Below are 26,500 nucleotides of genomic sequence, written 5' to 3'. Positions count from 1 at the left end.
AACAATTGGTGCAATGGAAAATGTTACATGGATTCTTACTGTGTATGTTGTGCTACTCTAATTTCTTTTCTTGTTCTTATGAAAAGTTACCATAGTCTGGGATATTTTTTTAGACTCCCTAGGAAACAAGAGGTTCTGATATATATGTGCACTTGGCACAATATGAAAAAGAAGAGTAGGTTCTCAAAGCTAGAGAGCCTTGAGCCTTTTGAATGAGTGGGAGGCTGAGTATCTTGAAGATGACACAAATATGTAAGTACATCATTCCTCCAGCCTTCTGAAAGTGGCCTGCAACCATTTACCTGGGCCATTTATTCTGAGGAAAAACATTACCTGGATTTTCAGAGTTTTTGATAATGACTTTGAACTATCCTTTTTAAAAATTTTAAATTTTTTTAGTTTGGTATAGGGCATGTGCAGTCACAGGAGAGAATGAGAGAGAGAGAGAGAGAGAGAGAGAAATTACCCCCCAGGGGCCACATTGCAATCCCTTCTTTTCTAGTCTCCTCTCAAAATTTTGAGCATGCATGCACATGTGTCCTGTGTGTATTTCAAGCCACTGGACCAGGACTCCAGCTGCATCACTGGCCATGAAGGATCCAGTCGCTTTAATCTCCATGCCATCTGCTGGCCCTTGAACTATCCTTAATTCCTCAACTCAGCCCATCACTATGGTCTAACAATCAGGATAAAGCTAGCCTCTGAAATGGCCCTCAGGAATCCCTGTGTCCTATGTCCATACCCAGTGGAATCCTCTCTTCTTGAATGCAGGTTGGGCTTAGTTGACTTGCTTCTAATGAATCAAATGTGGCCAAAGTTAGAGAATGTCACTTTCTTTGACCTTGAGTCCTTTGTCATTGTCTCTTGGATTGCTGGGAGGGAAGATAGCTCCCAAGCTATGAGGCATAAAAAGGCCCATAGAGCAGAGGATCAGGACCTACAGTAAGCACTTAACTGAGCTTGGAGGTAGACACTCCTGCAACCTCAAGAGGACTGCAGCCCCAGTTACCTTGACAGTAGTCAGGGGAAGATGCTCACCCAGAACTTTCAGCTTAACTTCTCCAGTACTCCTGTGCCACAGATTGTGAGATGATAAATGTTCTCAGTTGTTAAGTTTTGGGGAAACTTGTGAAGCAATAGATGACTAACACACAATGACAGGTAATCAATTCAGTTTTTATTGTTGGTCACCTTACAGTTGACTGGTTGGGACCTTGAACACATCCTGTGGTTATTTCTCTAGTTCTATAGTAGATAATAGGGTATCATAGGCCCACCTCCCTAGTAGTATCCTATCTTGGCTCTGAGACCCATGAAAGAAAATAGAAGAGTTATCCCCATAAAGAGTTATCCGCCACCTCTGCCAGAATAGTAAGTCAAAAGTAACACTTTGGAGAGAGAAATTTGTGGCATCACCAAAGACTTGAATTCATGGATGGTTATGTCTGCCATACCTGTTTAGTGGGTATAGAAAGATGCTTGGAGGTTGGAAATAGCAGTGGCCTATCAAATGCTTAACCAGGAGAAGACTTCTATTGCAATCACTGTTCTGAGATGTGATTTTCTTATTGTAGCAAATCAACCAAACTGGTCCCTAAAATGCAGCTATTATTTTGAAGAATGATTTTTATCTAGCTCAATGAGGAGATATAACAAAAAGTGATTCGTTTTTACTTAGAGGAGACAAAAATAAACATTCCCAATTTTGCTTCAAGATTATGTCCACTCTCTGGCTCCACCATAATTTAGTACATAGGAGTCTTGACTGTCTCATCTACACAATATCATGTTCGTCAGTTACATTTATGGCATAGTGTAAATGGTCTGGAGATTAGAAGAAGAAATCTTAATTATATCTTGATCAGATGTGTGTGCCAGAGAGTCCTGACACCTCAGAGAAGTTTCTGAGTGTTAGTGGAGTAATTCCTTCTAATATGATATCTTAGTGTATAGTAAGTAAGTAAGCTGCTTAAGTGGCAAGGTGCCACATGGACTCAATCTTACGTTTCTCTCATGGTCAGAAAGAAGCTAAGAGCTGATACTTGCCTAAGAGACATGACTTGACTCCCAAATGTAGGGGCTTTTGCTATTATTCTCCTATCATGGTTTCTGGAGACCCTCCTAATGCTGATTCTAGTAACACTAGTAATTCTAAGCTACTGTATCAATTGGGTTGTAAGAACTGGAAGTCAGAGCTGCTTGAACCAAGCTCTGGACCATGTAGGAGACTTCTCTTGCTTTTAAATACCATTCTAGTTGAGGAGGCCTTTTAGGTTGCAGATAAATAAATTTGGGAACCACAATCGAATATGGCATTTTTTGCTTTCCAAATCTAAAGATGCTCACCATGTCTGTTTGTCAATCACGGTTAATCTGTCCAAGATCACACATCTAGCAAGAGATAGAGCTAGGTTTCAAAGCCACATCAATTTGGTGTGGAGCACAGCTTGCAGTAATGTTGGCACAAGTTCAAATTCAAGATATTCCACTGCATTAGGTTTTTTTTTTTTCCACTTGTTAGCATTTAATGAAACTCTCTCCTTGTGGCTTCAAGTCACCAGGACACAAGCATCCCCCACACCCTGAATCTTCTCCTCGCTGAAGAATCTGGCCTTCATGACGACAGGCTGCTTTGGGAGCTTTCCCTTCCCAGAACCTGTAGCAGCCCGGTTGCAGAACGTCAATGATGGAAGTTACCCCACATCAGTGATGGGAATTACCCGAGTCTATTTTTTGGCGGCATTTACCCGCATCTGCTCACTGACCAAGGCCCACAATTTACTAAGGTTGACAGCTAGGCAGAAGCTCTGGTTCCTCTTTAAGTGGTAATGCCTCATACCAACTTTCCCAAAGTAACCTGGGTGATATTTGTCAAAGTTGATCTGTGGCGATGCATGCCACCAGCATTACCCCCATCTCCGGGATACTTCTGGTGCTTGCTGATGCGGTTGTGGCTATGGCTCACGTGGCCTAGAAGTTTCCGGGTCTTCCTCAGTCTGGATGGCGGCACGTCAGTGATTAAGACGAAAGAGGGAGGCTGCCGTGAAGTCTCGCGATGTATCGGGCCCACTGTATTAGTTTTGTATTGCCATCATAACAAATGACCACACACTTTGTGGCTAAAAACAACACAAATTAATTGTCTTGTAGTTTGGGAGGCTTTACAAGCCCAGTATGGCCTCACTGTGTTCCTTCTGGAAGCTCTAGAGGAGACTCTTTCCTCATCTCATCCTGTATTCCTTGTCTCCTGGTACCCTCTTCTATCTTCAATGCCAACAGTGTTGCATCTGTCAGACCATCTTCTATATCTGCATCTGTATCTCCTACATCTCCCTGTGCCTTACCTCTCTGCCTCGCTCTTCACTCTAAGAACCTTTGCGCTTATACTTGGGCCGCCGAGATTATCCAGGATAATCCTCTGATTTTAAGGTTGGTTGATCAATTCCATTTGAAGTCTTAGTTCCCTTTTGCCATGGAACCTAATGTAGTTACAGATTCTGAGTATCATTAGGGAATAAACAGTGGGGTGGGCACATTATTTTTCTATCATACCCACCACTCTGGCACACCTCACTGTCCTGGTGTCACTGGCAGCTTATGACACTGGGAGTGAGTAGGGGAGGTGTCGCTACAGCAGTGGCGAAATTAAGGAGTGGATGTAGGATGGATGAATGGGAGTGACTTAAGTTGGATGACTACTTTGGTTCTTTGCTGTGACTCTCCTAGTTGTGTCACCTTGGGTAAGCCACTAGATCTCTCCGATGCTTATCTCTAACCACAAAATGGGGAGTATATGTCTGAACTGTCTCTTCACATGTTTTTTTTTCATTAAGCTCAATACCAGTAACAATATAATGACTATTCAATGTTATAAGTCAAAACCATCTCTAGGAGGCAGATACCATTTTCCCTATTTTATAAAACCAGACACTGACCTTCAGAGGGTTAGATGACTGACATTCAGCCTTATAACCCACAAACAGTAAAATCTGCCCAAACTGAGTTACTCAGCTACAAGGGGCTGAAAGAGCGGAGGAGAGCATACTCATCTATTAAGCCCCTACTATGTGTAAGGAAGTACTCACTCCTGGTATTACTCTAGCCCCATATTGGCCCTTTGAAGAATGTTGAGGTGTATTGAGAGATGACGGTTAGGAAGCAGGCTCCTCCACCACACCAGCTTCAGGGCTGTCCCCACCTTCTTACCTCAGCTGGCATCCTCATGTGCTGTTTTTCTGGGACCAGGCAGGACTTTCTCCAGACCTGGCTCACAGGACAGAGCCCAGGCTGCAGGCACTTGGTGACAGTTTAGGGTAATTTGAGGCTAGACTCAAATAGACACCTTGGAGAATGGACTGCCTTTTCTCTCTGTAATTGCCACTGGCACAAGGAGGGGATCCACACCTGTTATGTGAAGGGTCGTGGCTCTCCTGAGGTCTGGACAAGGGCAGTTTGATGACTTGGCTGTTTCTGAGCTCCCTCTGGTCACACATGTGGCCTGCTGTCCCCTTCCCATAGCATGTGATGGAGACTTGTCAGCACAATGTCAGATTTCAATGTGGTTCTGATTTCCCATGATCCTTCCTGCCTCTGGTTCACTGCAGGCTCAGCCACTTGATACAGTGTGATGTTTCTGGGTGTATATTATAGATCTAGATCTGGCTTTCTGTCCCCCAATGCCTCCTTGTCCATCTCTCTGGTCTGTAAGCCCATCAGCATGTGAAGACTGTGGGTTTTTTCCATTTATTTATTCGGCTGCCTTATTGTTGAGACTAAGCCATTTCAGCACTGGAGACCTATGAAATAGGAGAACTATGTGACATTTCAGTAAATAGCAGATGCAAGGGAGATTTTTTTCTGTGGGATGGAACAGATCCATGGCCTGCCCTTCCTGTGGCAGACTCCCCTCGCGTCCTGGGCGCAGCCCCATGACCAATCAGGGTGCTGTGGGGCTCAGCATCTGGAATGGCTTTGTTCCGTGAAATCCCAGATAAGCTGTTCCCATTTTCCTTTCAGCACTGCAGAGAAATAACAAAATCCAGGGCCAGAGTTTGCACAGACTAAGTAGAGTTGGAATGAATCTGAGTGTTCAGTGCGCCAAGGGGTGGAAAGTAAGTTTTATTTTGTGTAGGTTGCCACGGACTGGGAGTGGCGACATGAAGCTCTGTGTTAGGAGCCCAGTTTGAGCTCTAGGGAAGGAGCACCCTGAGGTTATAGTCCTGTCTATCTCGGGCGGAGGGTAGGAGAGTGGCCATTCGTGGGCCACATATTACTATCTCTGACCCAGCTCAGGTCTTCCCAATTTTGCAATAGGAAATGCAGACCTAGTAAAATAAAAAGGCCTTACCAGGTCATATAACTTACTAGTAAATTTAAGAATAGAACTTGGGTTTTTCAGCATTACTTCAATAATGTGAATTCAATACATTTCCATTCTCATAGGAATAGAGGTTCTGGAAACATGAAGACTGAGTTCAAATCCCCAATCCATCATTTACCACTGTGCAACCTTGTTCAGGTCACTTAATGTATCTGCGTTTCTGTTCCCTCATTTGTAAAATGGAATAAAGGCACCCATTTCATTTCGGGGAGGATTAAATATGCTCACGATATGGGTAGTTTCAGGGGTCAATGCATAAATATTCAATGTCTTTCCTTTTTCCAGCAGTAAATTATACACATTATTAAGATGGCAGAATTAGGGACAGGTTGCATACCCTGGAAATGATTTAATTTTGTAATTATAGATCTGGCTTCCTCCTCAGTGAACTCAGGGTTTGAGACCAGATCATCTCCAAGGTTCCTCCAGCTCTAAAATTTCTGACTGTAAATAAATTTACAGGACTTGGAAGGATTGTTTGTTTGTTTCTATGAGCTAGTATTTGGAAAATGAGCCCTAGAGGATTTTCTGGAGTCCAGAAAGGTCTTTCCAGGTGCAAAGACCATATTCAGCTTCCTAATCTCTTTGATAATGCGTAATTTGTGGCCTGTGAGCTCAGTCTGTCATAGTGTATCATAGTAATGAATTTCTTCTGCCTTTCAAGGATAGCAACTGGTCTGAATCATTGCAGTGTCTCAACAGCCTGCACAGGGCTCTGCACAGGGAAGGTGGCTGACTTTATCTCTAGGCCTTGAGGCAAGCTTAGCCACGGCTAGAGACTTGAAACTTACAAGGCCCAGGATACAGTTCATCTGTGATTATTGAACTGGAGCCCAACCCCTTTTTCTTGCAATCTCTAGACTTTTCCATGAATTAAATATGAAAACTGCTCTGATTTTCTGTCCTTGATGCAGTGGCTAAATGGGCAATCAGAACAGGCTGCTACCTACTTGGCTGAGAGCTGCATGGAGCCATAGCATATTGGTAAGAACAGCTGTACCTCCTCTGAATGGCATTTCAGGTTAACCAAAGCAGTCTGCCTCTAGAAGGAAGTGTGTGTGTGTGGAGGGGGGGAGTGGGGGGGATCAGGAGAGAATCAGGCCTAAAGAGCTGGGCTGAAGTGAGATTTATAAATAGAAACATGGAAACTCATGGAAGAAGCCAAGCAAGGCAAAGGAGAATGGGCAAGTCTCAGCGATACCATTCTAAGATGTAAATAACCACCAAGACAGAAGCCAGATTTCTTGGAGACTGTTTGAGGGCCATTATGTAACTGTGTCCCCAGACCAGGATCACAGAAGCAATTTATAGCTGGAAAGGGAAGCATCAACTGGAATGAGAAAAATCTTGGTGCTTGCCTTTGTTCATTTACTGTTCAGACAATACTCATTCACTGTCCAGGTATAGAGAAAACAGCCACAACAAAGGCACTGTCTCTGTTCCTAAGTAACCAGAAGATTAACCAGGGAGAAAGACATATGAATAGAACACAGAGGCCATTGTAATGATCGCTGCGCTGGTACATGCCATGGCTTACACTGTTTTATATTCTATTGTGTTTTTCATGGTGGGCATCCATTGTATCTGCCTGGAACGGGCTTCCACTTCTCCTTGGATATGCACCTACTTCTGCTGGGAGTGTTGTTCCCCATTCCAATTTACTCTGTATCCATTTCCTTGACCCTTGTGATAGGGCAGTAGGCCCATGACCGTAGTCAAGGCAATCAGAGTTCTACTCTGGGATTCTTCTTTCTGGAGCTCGGAAAAGAAGTGCCATGTTTCTCTGGAAAGTGAAGCTGTGATGAGAGGGCAAGTGCTGCAGAGATGTTTCTTGCCTTAGAGAGGTAGCTGAGAGAATAAAGTGACAGGGAGAAGCAGAGGTAGATAAACACAGACGCTTAGACACACAGGCACACAGCAAGAGAAAGTGAGAGGCAGAGAAGTGGATGTTGAGGGCGTTTGAGTGCTTGGTTTCACCTTCTGCCACTTCTGTTTACTAACACCCGCCAGCCACTTCCCTTCTTTGTTTCTACTAGCTCGAATTCAGTGTCTGATGCTTCTAATCAAATGTCCTGACTAATACACACCCTGCCTCCCTCTCCCTTAAGTAGAAAGGGAAAGAAACCAGCATTAAACATCTGCTGTGGACCAAGTATTATTCTAAGCACTTTGCAAATGATCTGACTTAATTCTCAAAACAACCTGTAAGGTAGGGCTCAGTGACATCTTTGTATATTGAAAAAGTGAGAGTGGTTAAATAACTTGCTGGAAGCCACAGAGCTAATGGGCAAGACACCACAGAGGATGATGCTATGTGCTGGGGGTATAGAGAGAAATCATGACAAGTGCTGTCCCAGCCGCCAGGTTATCCACAGGATTAAGCATGAACAGGCAATGTAATATTTGTAAATTATGGCAAGCATTTTTGAAAATAAACGGGATGGAGGTAGAGAAAAATACAGATTTAAGGGATGGTTATCCTTTAAGTATCCTTTCTTTTGGGAGAGGTTTTCGCTATAGGGCATGTGTGCTCCCCAGAAAGACAGAGAGACAGAAAGTGAGAAATCACCCCCCAGAGGGGATGGCCATGTTGCCATCCCTTCTCCTCCATTCACCTCTTGGGATCTTGGGCACACATGCACACACGCCTGGCATGAGTTGAAGTCACCAGGTCCGGGACTCGAATCGTGGTTGACTACATGGGAGTCCAGCAACATAGCCATTATACCAACTGCTGGTCCCTCCTTTAAGTATCCTTAAATATTGAAGGCTGAAGGATGAGGAGGAGCTTCTGGCAGAAAAGAGAGGTGATGTGGATGACAGGTGGAAAGAAAGACTTTGGTGTTCCTGCTGGGAGCAGGGGGAGACCAACTGGGAGGAGGTTGCCATGGTAATTCAATGGCTGCCTGGAGTGGAGGAGATAGAGACCATGAGTGATAGAGGCGTCTGGGGAGATGTCAGAGGTGTGCTCCTAGGTCTGTTTCATGATGAAGAAGAGAAATCAAGACTGGTTGCTCATTCAGAGAAGAAGGAAAACTTCCACTTTTTGGGCTGCCATAGCAGGCCAAAGGAGACACATGTGAGGGGTGCTGGAGCCTGCTTATAATAGGGAAGGGTATAATGGATGAAGCAAAGGAATGAGGATAAAAGCTTTTTTCTATTTCCAAAATCCTTTCTAGGGAGCATGGCAGGAGTCATGCACACAAACATTAATAGGCCATTTTGACCCGTTGATAGCAGGACTCTTCCTACATCCTGTCCCTGACAGTATCTCTGTGATGTACGGTAGGCTTTCTTATCTCTGTAAAGTACATTCTTATGCTGATCTCTTCCCGAGACAGAAACCTTCTTTTCCAATCATCAACCTAGACATTTTAAACGCACCTATAACCTACAAGCCTCTACTTCCAGATGCCCTGCTTTTTTGGGCCAGACCAATGAAATAACCCTTTACACTGAATTCCAAACTGTCTCTCATTCTCAAAACCAAATAAAAGGAACCACGGTATCCGAACACCCTGAGACCCACACTTGTCTTTTTCCAGGTCCATCTCTCAATCTCCTGCTTAGTAATTAACTGCATTAATTATTACTTCTGCAGAGTCAGCTTTTTCCATCAACAGGAAGAACAGTGGTCATTAGAATTGCCACTTGGGGATTGAGCTGACTTGGTGCAGCAGGAAAGAAGGCCCAAATTAAATACAGTAAAATTTCTCCTGACACGATTCCTCATCAGGTTGGATAACCTGTTTAAGTAGGAATGGCTGTGACAGCAGCTCTCATGAAGCCTGTCCTGGAGCATGTGTTTCACACTGCCCTGGCACTTGAGGTGTTTTTTTCAAGGAGGAAGGGAGGAAGGGAGGGAAAGAAATTCTCAAAACTGTACTGGGTCCATCAGTCAGCATCCTACCCCGAGAACACATCTGTAGAAGAGCTGAGCGGTGACATCTCCGTTTGTAGGACTGTCCTAAGAGCTACTTAGACAGTTTAAATGCTTAGACAGGCACTTATGTTGTTTCTCAAAGAATAATAGGAAATGTTTTACGCATCTGTTCAATCTAGGGGCTTCTCTATCTTGGGCTCAGCCAAGTGGTGAAAGGCTGTGCTGCTGAGTGATCAGGATGTGAACTGAGTGTCCCCTAGCCACACAGATGTGTCCTCCACAGCTCCGGGGACACAGCTCATGGAGGTGACAATGTCTCCGGAGCTGTGTGTCCATATGTGCATGACTACACACTGGTCTTGCATGAAAGACCTTAGTTTGACTTTCAGTTTTTTTTTTTTTTTTTTTGTGAGAGGTTTTTGCTATAGGGCGCGTGCGCTCGCCAGACAGACAGAGAGAGACAGAGAGATAGAAAGCAGGAAATCACCCTCCAGGGGGGATGGCCATGCCGCAATCCCTTCTCCTCCATTCTCCTCTCGGGATCTTGGGCACGTACGCACACGCACCCGGCGTGAGTTTAAGCCACCAGGTCCGGGACTCGAACCGCGGTTGACTACGTGGGAGTCCAGCGACATAGCCATTACGCTAACTGCTGGTCCCCTCAGTTTGGTTTTTAATGGTTGTGAATCACTGACTACGTTCCTTCATCTTTCTAGACCTTAGTTCTTTTGGCTGAAAGATGAGGAACAAAAAATGGACCAGATCAATGTTTCCAAAAGCATGTTTACTCGAACACTCAATTCTATAGGCTATGATTAGGTGTTATATGGAAAAAAGGGGATCCAAAGTCAAAAAGCACTGGATTAAAAGAAATTGCTATGGTGTGACTTTTTATAGAGGACCTACAGAAATGATAAGATAGTTAAATGAAACACTTAAAGTGTAATATAAATGGAAGAGTGTGACTTTTTTTGACTAGAAATTTCATTTTCTTTTACAAGGAATAATTGGTCCCACACTAGCTGGAAAATTATACATCACTTAGTGATTGCAGTAATGGTATTTAAAAAAATTTTTTCCAATTACAAAATAATGTAGATTTAATACAGTGATATTAGAAAATACCAATCAGTGTAAAATTAAAGAAAAAAACAGAAATAGTTATAAAATACTTCATTTAAAAATGCCAAAACTGAAATCTCTCACTACCCGATAGAAACTCACATAGGTATAACATTCTGTATGTTTCCTTTTGGACATCTTGTTTTCTACAGATATTAGAAAATCACTCAGGAAGAGTGATGGTATCAGCAGAGGTGGATCCAGAACTCCCAGGTCCTGCTGTCACAATAAAATCTAGGTGTGGAGGAGGAGGCCAGGTGACATAGGTCTTCATTACACTGAGACTTTTGCACCAAGTCCACGATGCCCCTGGTGACCTGGCCTGATTTTCACTTGAAGACTTGTCCCTTATGAATGTAGTCCTTGGGAAAACAGAGCAGCCCACCGAGGCCTGTGACATTTGAGGTTGACTATGGACATCCATGGTTCATAGAAAAATCCTTTCTGGCTTTAAAATTATGTTCCTGTTCATCAGCTCTCTGTACCAGTCCCTGTAGTCCACAGAGCTCTGTACTGAGATCAGATGAGCCTGGGTTGTTTGCCCCTTTGGAGTCTAGGTGGGAATAAGGTAAAAGGTATTCAGTTCTACCTGATCCCAAGAAAAGTATTCAAACAAGAAAGAAGGAGAAGGTGATGATGGCAGCCAAACCACAGGCATCCATGCCTCTCCTAACCCTCATTTGACCTTGATGACCCTCCCCACCCCCATTCCTGACTTATTCCTTCCCTCTTTCCCCACCATTCTGTGGAGTTGCCTTCCATCTAGATTCCACAGTGAAGGTGAGCTGGCTGGATGCCACAGCCCTTCTCTGTGTCATAGTCATACCAGAGCACTTGGTGTCCTATGACTCCATGGTGACAAAAAATGTGTTGAAGGGATAGTGAGAGCATGCCAGGAGGCCCAGACCAAATGTCTTCAGTCTCAGGCCATTCTATCTGTGGAGCTGCCTTCCATCTAGATTCCACAGTGGTGAGCTGGCTGGATGCCACAGCCCTTCTCTGTGTCATAGTCATACCAGAGCACTTGGTGTCCTATGACTCCATGGTGACAAAAAATGTGTTGAAGGGATAGTGAGAGCATGCCAGGAGGCCCAGACCAAATGTCTTCAGTCTCAGGCCATTCTAGAGAGAAGGTGTCTCCCAAAGGGAACATTCCCTGGTTCTTGTTATAGCAGCAATCTGGAGGAACACAGAGAATCTCTTAACAGGCTAAATTTAAGAGGAAGAACGTATCTGTGTGTTTCTGTGTGTGTGTATACATGAGTAGGATCATGCCATATGCTGGTAATCCTCTTTTTCTTGAGCCTTTTATCATAGTGATGGCAGGAAAAAATGTTGTTGGCCCATAGCCCCTTGCAACTACTCTCTTGAAGAACCTCAGATCACATGGCTGGGAATAGTTGGTGAAGAGTCGTTTGAAAGATCTCTCACAGGAGATGGATGGTGGTGGAACTGTGAAACATGACTCTCTGAGGCTGACACACACAGGAAGGTTCCAGGTGTGACTGTAGGCACCGCTGACTGCACCGGGCATAACGTGCTCATGATTCTCGGCTGATTGAAGCTAGGGGTGGATCGTGGTGTCAAGGGCCTGCAGCAGGTGCTGACTCTCGCTGCATCTTTCTCTCTTTGTCTCTCCCACTCATAGAAAGAAGGAAAAAGACCTTTCATATTCTGATCAAAACATGGTTGTGGGGAGTTGGTAGGGGAAGACAAAGACAGAGGATGGTCTCTGAGGACCCTCGAAGTTGTGGCTAATCTTTTTGAAGAATAGAATTTTTGTCCTTTTATACTGTCGTTTCCTGTACCATAGGATGCAAACTCCTAAGTCCACTCATGATGGTTTTAGATCATCTATATAGGCAGGACATGAAGCAACATTGAAGCAGAGCGGGGGGACAATTTCCTTTTCAATTTGCTTCCAGTCTTTCCAGCTATATATGAAGAACACAGACCTCAGGCACAGTGTCTCCTGCAGCAGCACAGTCTAGTTAGACTCTAATCGTAGTGCTCCGTTTTCACAATAATCATTTCAAAGTACCCTCAATTGCTCAAGAGTTACAAGAGTATGGAAAAAAAATCTTCCCAATATTGGCTTTCCACTTAGGAGGGTCAAATAAAGTTTCTTTATAATATGAATTTGGATGAAAAAATTACTAGATTGAAAGAAAACTTTGGAGTAAATTGTAATAAGGGTGGTGCACAAATAGGACAAGCATCATGATGATGGAATAAAAATAACTGAAGGTGGAGACAGAAACTTGACAGTAATTGAAATGACTGAACTGAAGAAAGAATCCGACAGTACATGAGGTGAGGATGTGCAAGCCAGGTGTTCTCTGATGAGGCAAGATCCTTTTGGTCTATTTCCCAAACTGGATTTTCTAGAAAGGTAATAATGCACACTGGGGCAAAATTTTTTTGTTCAGGGACAGGAAGGGACACATTTCTGCAATTCTCTGAAACTGTGAGGCAGGATAGAAAAATTAGGTCTGGTGGCAGGGTGGGGAGTGGGAAGAGAAAAGGGAGTGGAAGTGACTGGCAGAGGAATGGAATCACTTGTAGCACATCCTTGGGGAGATTCAGCACACTGAGCCAATTCATCCCGGAGCCCATGTACTGTGTCTGTTCTGGAGAAGGGAGAGAAGGAACTGGGGGTGGATTTCGCCGTGTTTTGTTCTAGGGTCGTTATAGGCACTGTTCCAGTCTATAAGCCCAAGCACAAGGAGGCGGTAGCCTCTGCCATTCCCAATAGAGCAGAGATGTGAACATCCTGGGTTTCTGCTTACAGCTTCTGTCACATTCTGTCTTTGGAGTCATCACTGCTGTTTGGAGGGATGAGAGTGGAGAGAGGCCATCACTAGAAAGAATCTGAGTTTTTACTTGAAGATTTGTCCCTTATGAATGTAGTCTCTGGAGAGAACAGCAGTCCACCAAGGCCTGTGACACCTGCATTGGCTACAGAAACTCGAGATTCCTAAACTCCTCTCTGGCTTTTAAAAATTATGTCGCTGTACATTAGCTCTCTGTACCAGCCCCTGCAGTGTGGAGAGCGCTGTATTCCGATCAGAAGAGCCTGGGTCATTTGTCTGTCCCTTTGGGGAGAGGGGTCAGAATGGGATGTTTAGTCCTACCTGATCCTCATGGAAAGTATCCAAATAGGAAAGAAGGAGGAGGGGATATGGCGGGCCAAGAACAGATGTCCATGCAGCTCCTACCCTCACGGAAACTTCTTGATGTCCCCCTGCTCCAGACTTACTCTTTCCCCACCATTCTTATTAATGTTTCTACACTCAGCATTACAACAGGTCTGATTTTGAAAAGTTGCATGTCAATATCTGAAAGCAGATGTTCAATAAATATTCACGATTTGGGACCAGAAGATGGCATAATGGTTATGTCGGCGGACTTCCACATAATCGACCATGGTTTGAGTCCTGGACCCAGCAGCTTAAAACTCATGCCAGGCACATGTGTGTGCATGCCCAAAATCCCGAGAGGAGAATGGATTGTGGTGTGGCCATTGCCTCTGGGAAGTAATTTCTCATTTTCTCCCTTTGTCTCTGGTGAGCACATGCACCCTATAGCAAAAATCTCTCTAAAAACAAAAACACAAAAAATATTCATGATTGAATAAGTAATGGCTTTCTTTCTTACTCCATATGAGGGATTTTTTTTGGAGAGGTTTTTGCTATAGGGTGTGTGTACTCGCCAGACAGACAGAGAGACAGAAAGCGAGAAATCACCCCCCAGGGGGGATGGCCATGCTGCAATCCCCTCTCTCCATTCTTCTCTTGAAATCTCAGGCATGCACGCACACGCGCCAGGCATGAGTTTTAAGCCACTGGGTCCGGGACTTGAACCTGTCGACTACATGGGTGTCCAGCATTCCACTAACTGCTAGTCCTGCATATGAGAGAATTAAAAAAATATTTATTTCTTCTAAGAGAGAGAGAGAGAGGAAAGAGACCCTCAAAAGGGTGTTCATGCTGCAATCTAACCCCACCTCAGTCAGCCTGCATCATGGGCACAAGAGCACCCAGCATGTAGAGGGAAACCCTAGGATGTGAATCAAGGTCTTTTCCCATGTGAGTCCAGTTGTGTTAGCACTACCATCTGGCTCCTACACCTGGGGGAAATCTTATTCTTGGTAGGAAGCTATCCTTCCTTATTAGGTCTGAAAGGACAAGCCACTTGGGAGACTCTGGTTTGGTTCACAGGCCAGCCTGAAGATGCAGTTGCCTATTCCTGTGATCCTGGCTGATAGGAGGGTGGCTGGGGCAGGAGGATTGCAGTATACAACAGTGAGGCCCTATCAACAATACCTATCTTGGTCTCCTCCCTTCCTCTCTCTCATTCCCCTTCACTCTTTTTCATAAAGGGGTGAAACACTCAACTTTACATGTACCTGGGAAGTTGGTCAAAAGGCAGATTTCTGGACCCTATTTCAAGTGAAATTGATAGTAGAAGACCAAAGGATTGGGGCCCTAGGATTTAGATGTTCAATCCTAACCCCATACTCAGTAGTCCACTAAATACTGTACCAGGGCTTATCAAAAGTACTGTACTGGTACTTCTTCTAGACCTGGTACTTGCCTTAGGAAACCCATAGCCCAATTGGACGAGACAGATCCACAATGGATTAGTAGAACATAGCCTTGTAATCATTAGAATGGGGGTATGTTAAAGGAAGTTGAGGTGTCAGTTCTGGTAGAAAGAGTGGCAGTTAGTGGGTATAAAGAATGGTTGGAGGGCATTCAACTAACAACAGAACTACAGACATTTCTTTAACATGACATTGACAGCAGAGAATCACTTTCTGAACTCAGCCTTAATACCCTTGCCTCAGCATCTTTTCCACTTGAACATCAGAGCACACATGCACACACATACACATACACACACACACACACACACACACACACACACACACGCAGTTCATTAATTAATGAATCCTATTTGTTGAGGCCTACACATGCACTGTTCCATCCTACTGATGTTACTTAATGCAGCCTACCAACTCTCTCCTTATCACACGATGACCTTCTGAAGGCATCTTCTGCTCCCTCCCATTCATGTTCTTTGGAAATCTAGGGTGATGTTTTGAAAATATGAATTAGATCATATCACCTGCTGCCTTTCTAAGCAGGGTTCCTCTATAGCTTAAAGCTCCAAATCTATACATCTCGGTCTGCACGGCTCTTCACAATCCGGCCCTGCTTGCTTGACAGCCGTGCTGTGCTGTTTACCGTCCTTCCCCTGTGCAAAGCCCCATCCAATTTCATAAACCTATCTGTTCTCCCTCATCTTTCCCTTTGCCTGGGAATGTTCTCTCATCCTCCTTGATAGCTCCTAGAGCATCCTTCAGGACTCCGGCTAGATACCATTTGGTCCAGGAAGCCTTAGGACCCCTCACATGAACTGGGAGTCCCTCAGCCAGCTCCTACCATGCCTACTTATTTCTTCTCCTTGCACTCTGCACTCAAAACTTGGTATTTCAACTGCTTACTGCTCTCTATTCCCCAGCGAACTATAAACTCCAAAAGGACAAGAGCCCACCCCTCATTAGCTCCCAGTATGTCTTAACCATGCTCAGTGTTGCACTCAGTACATGCCTGTTCCATGTCGTTTGAGCAAAGGAATGGTCGATGATGGGCTGTGAGTTCCATTTAAGTCTCTTCTGGCCTTGTGCCCAAGGCCCCCTTTCCACTCTCATCCTATACCAGGAGAACCTGTTTTCTCAGCCCAGAAATCTACATTTTTGATAAGTTCAGTCGATTATTACTGATGTAGGCGATACATGAATTCCACTTGGAGAAATGCTGCTGGGTCATTCTCAGGCAGAGTTGAGGGGTGAAAGGAGAGCAAACATCTTTCCATGGGCCATGGAGCAGAAGCTGGAGAGGAAGGGAGGCTAGAAGAAGGCACAGGCAGTTCCTGCTGGCCTGCCCCAATGTTGGCAACTGCAACATACTAAGAGCTAAAGTATGGAATGCATATATTGGACCCCATGCTAAGTGCTATTTGTGGATTATCTCATTTAATCTTTCCAAACACTTGGTGAATTGGCTGCTATTATCTGCATTCTACAAATGATAAAATTGAAGATTAGAAATTTAAGTAATTTACCCAAGCTGCTAGCGAGAGGCAGATCTTAAATCCACTCATCCCATGGTTTTCCAGAATGGAGGGGTGGGAGAAGCAGCGATTTGGGACTAGGGAATGGATCTAGGGTTTAGAAAGGTTCAGGTGGGAGTAAGGAGGTACCATTACCCTATGCCCTTCTGATGTTCCTAATAGTTAAGATTCTCTTACTACATAAGATTTCCAGGAAATAAAATAAGGTCATCCCAGCCTAGTCAACCTGAGACCATCAGGGACAACCCTGTAGTTCAACAGAATCAATTGACTCATTGTCCTATGAGGGAAATCACACACTAGAGGAACCATAGAGAGTCTCGCCAAACAAAGGAAGATGAAGTTACTGCAGGATTTGGGGGGAAGTGTAGAGTTTAGGTGAAATTTAAATGAAGTAGAGTTCATTAAGGGCAAAGCGTATAAAGGGATCGATGTCAGTTCTGGACAACTAAGTGGCTGCAGACGCCTGTTTCCTTGGAAACTGCAAAGTGAAGATAGATGTGGAATGTTGTGTCTAGAAACCCCTTATCTGGAACTCTGTAATTGGGCTGGAAATTGAGGCTGCTTTTTAATTAACCCCCTTTTTTTTTCTTCTTAGAAATTGACTCAGATCCTCTAGGGAAGAGTGGAATTTCTTACTGGTGTAATTCCAGACAATGATAGTCAATGATTTTAGAGCACAAAGTCTCTCAGTAAGAAAGGAGCAGTCATATGGGGCCAGATGGTGGTGCAGCGGTCATGCAACTGGACCCACATGTGAAAGTCCCCAGTTCACATCCCGTACACACTATATATGCTGTGTGTGCGTGCGGGTGATCTAGGCTGGCTGAAGCTGCTGGTAGACTGCAGCCTTAAGACCCATTTGGAATGCCTCTCTCTCATGAAACAAATAAATAAATAAACTTAAAAACAAGAAAGCAGTCACAAAGAAGGGGTTGTTATAAAACTGTGGATGACCCCAGCAGGGGTCTGTCCTGGGGGAAAATATTGCTTCCTGTTCACTCAGCAGTTGGCTTATGAGACTAGTCTGATGAAGTGCCAGGTAGATTTTTACTTTCTCCTTCTTGGCAAATTTTCATTTTCTCAGTGTGACGAATATATCAGTTTCCTGTGGCTGGGTTAACAAAGTACCACGAATGGAGTGGATTAAAACAGTAAACATTTTATCCCCCTCGCAGATCTAGAGGCAAGAAGCCCTGAATCAAGGTGTCGGCTGGGTTGGTTCCTTCTGAGGACTGTGCGGGAGGATGTATCCGAGCCTCTGTCCGCACAGAGGATTGCTGGGGACCGCGATCCTTGGTGGTCCTTGTCTCACAGATGCTTCCCTTCAGACTCTGCCTCCATCTTCACATGGAGTTCTCCGCGTCTGTCTTCAGATGGCATTTTCTTGTAAGGACACCATTCATGCCGGAGAGGGGCTCACCCTCTCCCAGTATGACCTCCTCTCGATTTAGCTGATTACACCTGTAAAGGTTTTATTTGCAGATAAACACACATCCAGAGGCCCAGAAGATTAGGACTTCAGAATACCTTTTTGCCAAGGGACATAGCTCACAGTTATGAGGAACAGAACAAATTCGTTCCTGTCAGGGCTTAATGAGAATTAGTGTCTTGCCACTATGGAGTGTGGCTCACAGACTAGGAGCTTCCCAGTACCTGGAGGTTTATCGGAAATGCAGAATCTGAGATGCCACTCCAGACCAACACATTACGATCTATGTTTCAACACTATTCCCCATGTGACCTGCACATTAAAGTAAGCCAAACAGAGAGAGCACACAAGTAGCCCCAGGGGAAACACAGTCATGTGTACACCACCAGCTTTGTGTGTGTAAAGATCCTGAACAGTAGCTGTCTAATAAAGAAATGGTCCCAAACCGGAAACTCTCACAGTGGGAAGGAGCTGAAGATGAGGGATGGATCTTGGTTGAAAGCTTCTTCTTTCTGAGGGAAGGCTGTTGGGAAAAGAAGAGGAGGGAGCAGAATCAGGCTGCTGGAACCACCCCAGCTGTTTCCAAAGACTGCGAAAGTACTGTGGGCCCCCGTTCCCTCATCTGTAAGGTGGGGCTAACATATCCTATGCCAATGATTAGTGTGAGAATTAAGGGCAAAAATATACTGAAAGGTGGGGATACATGCAAAATGAGTAATACTGAAGACACAATGGCTGGCCCAACCTCAGGGAAGAGGAGCTTGGGAAGTGAAGGAAGCTCATTTCCTCATTTCTTCATTCACTCCATATTTAGTACCTACTATGTGCCAGATACTGCTGTAGACACTAGGAGTACATATTGAAGTGAATTTTCCACTGGTTCAAGGTGCAAACAATGGGGTGGGTTTTGGAGGCACTAACAACATAGGCTGAATCAGAAACTTCTCCCAGTGTGGCCAATGGGTACCAAAACAGAACCCCCAGTGTGGTCCATGGATACCAGAACAGAACCCCAACTTGCAGAAGCCAGGCTAATTCCAGCCCCACCATGTGGTGTCACGCTCCCCCACCTCCTCTCTTCTTAACAGTTTGGTTTAAAAAAAACAGTGGGCGGGAGCCTGAGCTGCCAGAGTTTAAGGAGTCTAACCAGTCAACACGGTCAGCCACAACAACAGAAACAGCAGAGCTGCTTCCATTCTGGAGAACTTAACTGCTTACCAGATACTCAGTTAAGCACAATGCATAGTGGGTTGCTGGTTGTTTGTAGGCAAACCTTTGAGGGATACACCAGACTCTGACATCAGCAACCCTGGGTCTGAACGCAGCATGACCTGGATAAGTTACTTAATGTCTCTGAGCCTGAGTTTCCTTCTCATTTTTAAATAGGATGATAATAGTACCGACCACAGTGGCTGGCACCGTCACTAACAGTATTTTGTAGAACTGAATATATTAAGTGTCAGTGATAGAACCCCCAACTGCCTTCCCCTTAGACACTTGGTGTTACCCCAACTTCAAATGAGATATTCCCCGGTTCTGTGATGCCAGTTGAGTAAGTTCCTGCGATGCATTAGCATAGACCTGTTGAACTGAAGGAGAGAAAAAAGAAAGTGGACTTTGGATTTCAGAGTAATGAGCCTTTCTCCACATTATTCCTAAGCCATCATGAAGGAGTCAATGATCCGTGCTAATAAAGAGAAATGAGTGCCACGTGGGAATGATTCTGGGCATCAGCCCCAAACTTGTCTTAAATGTGGACTCCGGGAATAATCCAACTGCTTGAAAAATTTGCCTCCTTTTCTTTCTCATCTCCCACCTGATTTCCAGTGGAGGAGCTAAGAAGGCTTGAAGGGGAGGACGGATGAGGCTCATGCTATGATAAAAGCAATTTGGGGCCAGATGTTGACACAGCAGTAATGCGGCACTCTGTAATGTTGGATCCATATGGAAAGGTCCCAGGTTCATGTCCCAAGGCCTCCCTGTACCTACTGCACGTGTGCCTGTGATCCTGCTGGCTGAGGCCGGGGGTGGGTCATATGAGGATTCTGTCGGGGGTGCCAGTCCTCTCTCCCTCTTTCATCTGGAAGAAAGAAAGAAATTTGGAAAAGCTATCTGAAGACTTACTGTTTCCTGCTTTAGTTTTCACCATAGAACTTCTCAGTTTCTGATGACAGTTCATTTTCCGCTTTCCTCCACACTATAATCTGAGGTTCGTGAGCTCAGTGACTGATTCACTGCTGTATCTCTGGAACCTGGCACAGTATCTGGCACATAAAAGCATATGCTCAAAAAATACATATTAAATGAGTGAATGACATGCTAAAGTAATTTTTCTAAACGCTGACTGATTCAACAGCACTGTGGTCTTTTTTTCTTTTTTTCTTTTATTTTTTTTTGAGAGATGTTTGCTATAGGGCATGTGCGCTCGCTGGAGAGACAGAAACAGAAATCACCCCTCCAGGGGACAAGGCCACACCACAGTCCCTTCTCCTCCATTCTCCTCTTGGGATCTTGGGCACTTATGCACACTAGCCCGGAGTGAATTTTAAGCCACTGTTTCTGGGATATGAACCATGGTCGACTACATGGGAGTCCAGCAACTTAACCACTATGCCATCTGCTGGTCCCAGCACTGAGGTCTTAAAAAAATAAAAATAGATAGCATGGAAGCTATCTATTTTTGTCTGGAGCAGCAGAGTGTCCTGGCCCATGCAAGCAACAGAGCTGAGACCAAACACACAGACATACCACGGACTGGGGAGTGAATTTGTGCATCTCAACTGGTAGGGTCGCCTAAAACTGGTGTTCCCTTGGGACCAGGGGCTTGCACAGGGTTGTCTCACTGAAGCGGAGCACACAGGAGTGTCCACTGACTTGGTGGTCAAAGGGCTCCAGCGGGAAGCCCTTGGAGAGGGGCTCCACATCCATGGCCCTGAAGGCACAGGCCACAGGGAAAAAGGGCAGGTGGCAGGGTCCAGCAGCCAGTGCATCCTCTGACCGTGGTCCCATTGGGACCAGGCCCCAGAATGTCACCATTGCACTGGACACTTCTACTCACACACTTGCTTCCCCAGCACGAAGATACCTCCTTAGAGTATTCTCTTCTGAATCCAGGCCTCTTGTGTATCTAACTGGTGGGATTTACATCACAGGTATGCAATAACCTACAAACGAATCTGGGGCATGAGGTTTTTTGGAATGGTAGGGCTCATAATATGAAAAATTATCAAGGGGTAAACAAAGAGTTGAGAGAATTGGAGAGCCATAGGGCAAATGCCTACACCCAGTCTTTCTTTCCCTTGGTACTCACTGAGTGTGCCTCTGTGAGCGCAATCTCTCTGAACATCATGTTTTTCCCCATGAAATGATCAAAACCTAGTGAGGGTAGCAGCCATGGGACGAAGAATCCATTTTCTCTGTATCTGGGTTCTATCTAATAAAGTGCAGTTTGAGTAACCAGACCAGGACCCAGTGGCAGCTTTGGAAATCAACTGACTCGTGATGCTGACCTCCAGAGCAAAGCTCTTCCTGGTCCCGTCTGGGATGGAGGAGGTGTTGGAGTTTCATTCCTCTCTTCCAGAAACGAGCCTGCCCACTCTTAGGGTTGAGCAACCTCAGTATGTTCTAGTCACAGGGAGAGCAGCTGGAGAGCACTGGCCTGTGGCATCAGGCATCAGGAAACTTGAGAGCTTCCACCGCACTCTGGCACTAAATGTGACAAGCAGGTCACGGCGATTCCCCAGATCCTCCAACTGTCCACTGCGCTAGCTCAAGCAGTGACATAAGGAGGCAAGGCTGGAGGTCTGAACATGTTTTCATGTGCTTGGCGCTGGATGTATGTGAACAGGGAAAGGGAAATACGGTTTGAAATAGACCCAGAAGCAACTCCATGTAAAATTATTTCAGTTATCAAATGTATAAAATAGTAAGTGGTGTGTGTGTATATATATATATATATATATATATATATAGAGAGAGAGAGAGAGAGAGAGAGAGATTTTTGCTATAGTACATGTACATTTACTGGAGAGACAGAGAGACAGAAAGTGAGAAATCACTCCCTATAGGGAATGGCCATGCCACAATCCCTTCTCCTCCATTTTCCTATCAGGATTTTGGGTATGCATGCTCACACACGGGCCTGGCATGAGTTTTAAGCTGCTGTCCAGGACTTGAACTATGGTTGACTACATGGGAGTCCAGTGACGTAACTATTACTCCATCCACCTGTCCCCATAAGTGGTATAGTCTATTTTCATGAATACCAGTCAAAATAGAAATATATTCTCCTGCCAGGAGTAAGTTAAACAACTCAGTGTATAATTATAAATGCACCTTACTTTTTCCTTTCAATAATGGGAATTGGCCAAAAGGAATTTATGGGAATTTCAGTGAAGGTAGGGCTCAAATCTACATATTACTTCAGAAAGTGAGTGCACTTGTGTGAAGCCTCATGTTTTATGAATTCCGAAGCATCAGACATGCCCCTAGCATATCTGGCACAATGTGTTCCGATGATATCTAATGGTTCCAGAAGAAATAGCCTGAAGAAACAAGTGCATTTTTAAGGCATTGGGGACCAGCTCTCCTGAGATGCTCACCACTACCGGCACAGGTCCCCTTGGTTAGAGTCTAGACGACTCAGCTCAATGAAATAGAGCTCAGTGTATCTCAATTCAGCAAATGTGAAATGGAGCAATAGCGTGAGGTTGTTCTAGGTCAGATGTAGGAAGTGAGGTGCTTAGAGAGATTCTGACGTCAAGGACCTGGGGTTAAAATCCTCTGGAAACAAATTATTATTGTTAGTTTGTTGAGTAGCAATGTGAAAGTCAGGGGTGCCTCCTCAGAAGGAGCTTAGACCTGCTGTGGAGAAAGCCCCCACCTCTAGGCTCACAGTTATCACCTTGCGCTCATCCTACTTGACTGTCAGTACAGCCCAACTGCAGCATGAGCTAACCATCGCTTGATACTGTCTCATCGGGGCAGGGTCTAGAAGACCAGAATTAAAACAGGCCAGGGCTGTGTGTGTGCATGTGCACTTGTATTTGTGCTATATAAAACCAGTAGTTACAGAACAATTAAATTACTCTTTCAATCATCCTCTGTAATGACAGCTATCCCTTTCTGATGGGTGACAGATGTTTCTTTAGGAAACAGCCCAAGAATTCCAGAGAAATAAATGACTCCTTGAATGACAGAACAGGCCTGGTTTCGATGAACGTTGCTCTCCCTCAGTCCCATCCTCTGGTTCTCTCAGTCGGGCCTGACAACCGGGTCCGGGCCCCTCTTTGCCACACTTCAGTGATGTTCCACAACCTGCCTTAACACTGTTTCACCTGGGGGACCTTTTCAAGCCTCCATTTTTAGATTTCCTCACTTCCCCTCATACTGGCTACTGATTTAATATGAATGTAACTAATTGTTCTCAAAGTCACGAGTAATAGGTAACCAAATAAAGGTAAGTTTTTCAAAAGTGACATTATTTTTAGCTCTTTGAATTGCTATTGGAAAAAACTAGTGATGTCGAAGGTACAGAGGGCTACTGGTACTGTGTAATTCGCTATAATCTTCCTGAATTTCTGGAAAGCAATTGGTTGCATTTTTAGAAGCCTTCACATTTAGTCTTAGGAAATAATTAATAATGTGACAGAAATAATATGATAGATATTTGGCTACTTGGGTATCTTCTTCAGAGTCAGTCATAAAAGAACTCACTATGGGGAGAGCCCAGTGTCTAATCATGGATAATCTATCTGTGTTTACATTCACAACAAGGCGTATCTCTGTCATGGAATAATATATAGCTACTAAAATGAAAATGTGAACCATGTTCATTTGTAGGTAAAGAAATTCCATCGAAAACGGGCTATAAAATAAGAAGGCAGAGCTCCCAAGAAGATGGAGTAGATTCACTCTTTACTAGTCCTCTAAGTACAACCAAGGACATGATACATAAAACAAATGCAAGAGGACTCTGAAAAGTGGAGAGAAGATACAGACTGGAAAGGGACTAGGACCCAAAAGATGACACCATGATGAGTCCCCTATTTGTTGCTTTGTTTTATTTTGTCTTGTCGGTTTGTTTCACCTTATATAGTTCAGAGCTGAACTGATAAAATCAGCTACCTGGAAACACCACTGGGCATCCTCATAAAAGCCACAGGAAAAACCTGCTCTCTATCAAAACACGGGCCACTTACCAAGACAGAAAACTTTTAGCCAATAACTGCTCTTCTCTAGCCAAACATTACAGAATTAACTGCAGCCTAATCCTCTCAGCAAATCCTATATTCACAGGCCTTAGACAGGAACCCACACCCCTGCCAGGGCATGGCAGAAAAGGTCTTACTCAGGAGCCCACACCCCTGCCAGGGCATGGCAGAAAAGGCCAAGTAGGACATTTGATTACCCTTTTATAGTTAACAAGCACTGGGGCCAACATCTGGTGTGGTGGTTAAGAGGATGGACTCCCACATTGCCAACTGCAGTTTAAAACCCGGACCTGCTGGCCCGAAAATCACACCGGGGGTGTGTGTGCGTGTGTGTGTGTGCGTGCCCAAAGTTCCAAGAGGAGAATGGAGGAGAAAAGATACAGTGTGGCTATTACTCCTGGTGTGTGGGGGGGAGGAGGGTGATTTCTCATGTTCCTTTTCTCGGTCTTTGTCTTAGTCTCTCTCTGGTGAGCACATGTGTCCTATGGCAAAAAACCTTGAAAAAATAAAAAAGGTATGAAGGACTTTGCCCAAGTCTCATAGCTGGTACAATTTCTGTGCTGCTAAATCACCTTTCTCAGTGCATTGCAGGGAACCTTATATACCTTGCTGGCCATGGTCAGGTTCATCTTGGGGAGAGGAAGGAGTGAAGTCCTCAGATTTGGCAGCAAGGGGGCTGGGGAAGGCCCTTGCACACTTAGACGGCTTTCTCCCACAACGTGAGTGAATCATCCCTTTTTTATAGTATTTTATGTTCACCCAGCTCTACTTCGTTAGAAGAGACTGCTCTCAGGGAGATAGTCACCTTCAATTATTTACACCGCAGTGTGTGTTTGTCACTGACTGGACATTAAGACTTGAGATTGAGCCATAGCTGTCCTTTCCGGAAGACACACATGGGGTGGTATTTATTGAATTTCCAGGATTCCTTGCTTCTAGGTTATCCAGAGTCCAAGAAGCTAGTTCCTAATTGAATTCATAAGAGTACTATCCAAAGCAGGAGGAGGACTGCTCTTGGGCTTAGCAGGAAGGTCATCATGCATCCTATGGAAGAGATTGATTCTGCAGGTAATTCTTATTCAGTTTATAGGGTGCTAAAGTAAGAAGGATAATAGCCATCCACTTAAGGCCCAAAATGGATTTCTATGAGGGAGGTGTTATCTTTTTAAAAATCATTTTTTTTAAATTAAAATAATAAAACTCTTGGGTCAGCAAGTGGCATGGTGGTTAAGGTGCTGGATCCCACATGGCTGACTTGTGGTTCGAGTACAGGACCCAGAAGCTTGAAAAATGTGCCAGGTGTGTGTGTGTGTGTGTGTGTGTGTGTGTGCTCCAAATTCCAAGAGTAGAGTAGAAGAGGAGATTGTGGCATAGCATTCACCCCAAGGGGTGATTTCTCACTTTCCTTGTCTCTCTGGTAAGTGCATGTGCCCTATAGCAAACAAACAGCCCAAAATAACCTCTTTAAAAAAATAGCTTTCTAGTTTGAGCTCCAACATGTAAGTGTTTGGAAGTCATCAGTACTTAAAAGAAAAAAGCTAAACAAACTGAAAATCAATGACTACTATTGGATCTATCAGAAAAGTGAGGTCACAAAATAAACAGCCACTCAGAAAATAGGAGAAATAGGTGAATCCAGAGTTACAGTCAAAATCTGTTTCCCTGAAGCAGAAGTTTCTGGATCCATAAACTGGTGGAAACCTGTAAGTAGAATTTTTGACAAACTTCTGGAGACTGAGGGTGGTATCCTACATCTTATCACACTATTCCTGATGGAGAGCAGTATTAATAATCTGGTATTTTTCTGTACCCTTCCTATTTTTCTTCATTCAACATTGTAGGGACATTCTTCCATGCAGGTCTATTTCTGAGTGGGTTCTGATAGAAGAATTTGGGGATACTTAATCAATCTGGGAGGTCCTTTGACAACAGTAGTGAGGGGTATTCAGCCACAGAAAAACAACTTGAGGGGCCAGCAGAGCAGTTCTATCACTAGACTTCCGTAAGGCTGACTGTGGTTTGAGTCCTGGATCTGGTGGCTTGAAAATCACTCTGGGTGCATGTGCATGTGTACATGTCCAAGATCCCTGGAGGAGAATGGAGAAGGGATTGCATGTGGCCTTCCACCTTGGGGGAGATTTCTCACTTTCCCTCTCACTGTCTCTCTCCCCACTGAGTGCACATGCCCTAAGGCAAAACAAAACAAAATGAAAACAAAAACCTCAAAAAAAAAGACAAACAACTTGAGGGAAAAAGAAACAACCTATGGAAGGGAATGTCCTTTTGACTCTTCAGAGCTCTTAGCTTTTGCAGAGCAAACAGTGAATGGTCTT

At 44.5% G+C, this 26,500-nt stretch overlaps 1 pseudogene; it reads right to left on the bottom strand.

Moving 5' to 3' along the window:
- Window positions 1-2,549: 2,549 nt before the first annotated feature.
- Window positions 2,550-20,134, bottom strand: LOC102467670 (60S ribosomal protein L27a-like; annotated as a pseudogene).
- Between the last annotated feature and the right edge of the window lie 6,366 nt (window positions 20,135-26,500).

Source organism: Tupaia chinensis, unplaced genomic scaffold (genome assembly GCF_000334495.1).
Source record: "Tupaia chinensis unplaced genomic scaffold, TupChi_1.0 Scaffold000545_1, whole genome shotgun sequence".
NCBI lineage: Eukaryota > Metazoa > Chordata > Mammalia > Scandentia > Tupaiidae > Tupaia > Tupaia belangeri.
The sequence above is the reverse complement of the archived record's forward strand: the minus strand, read 5'-3'. Positions and strand labels throughout refer to the sequence as shown.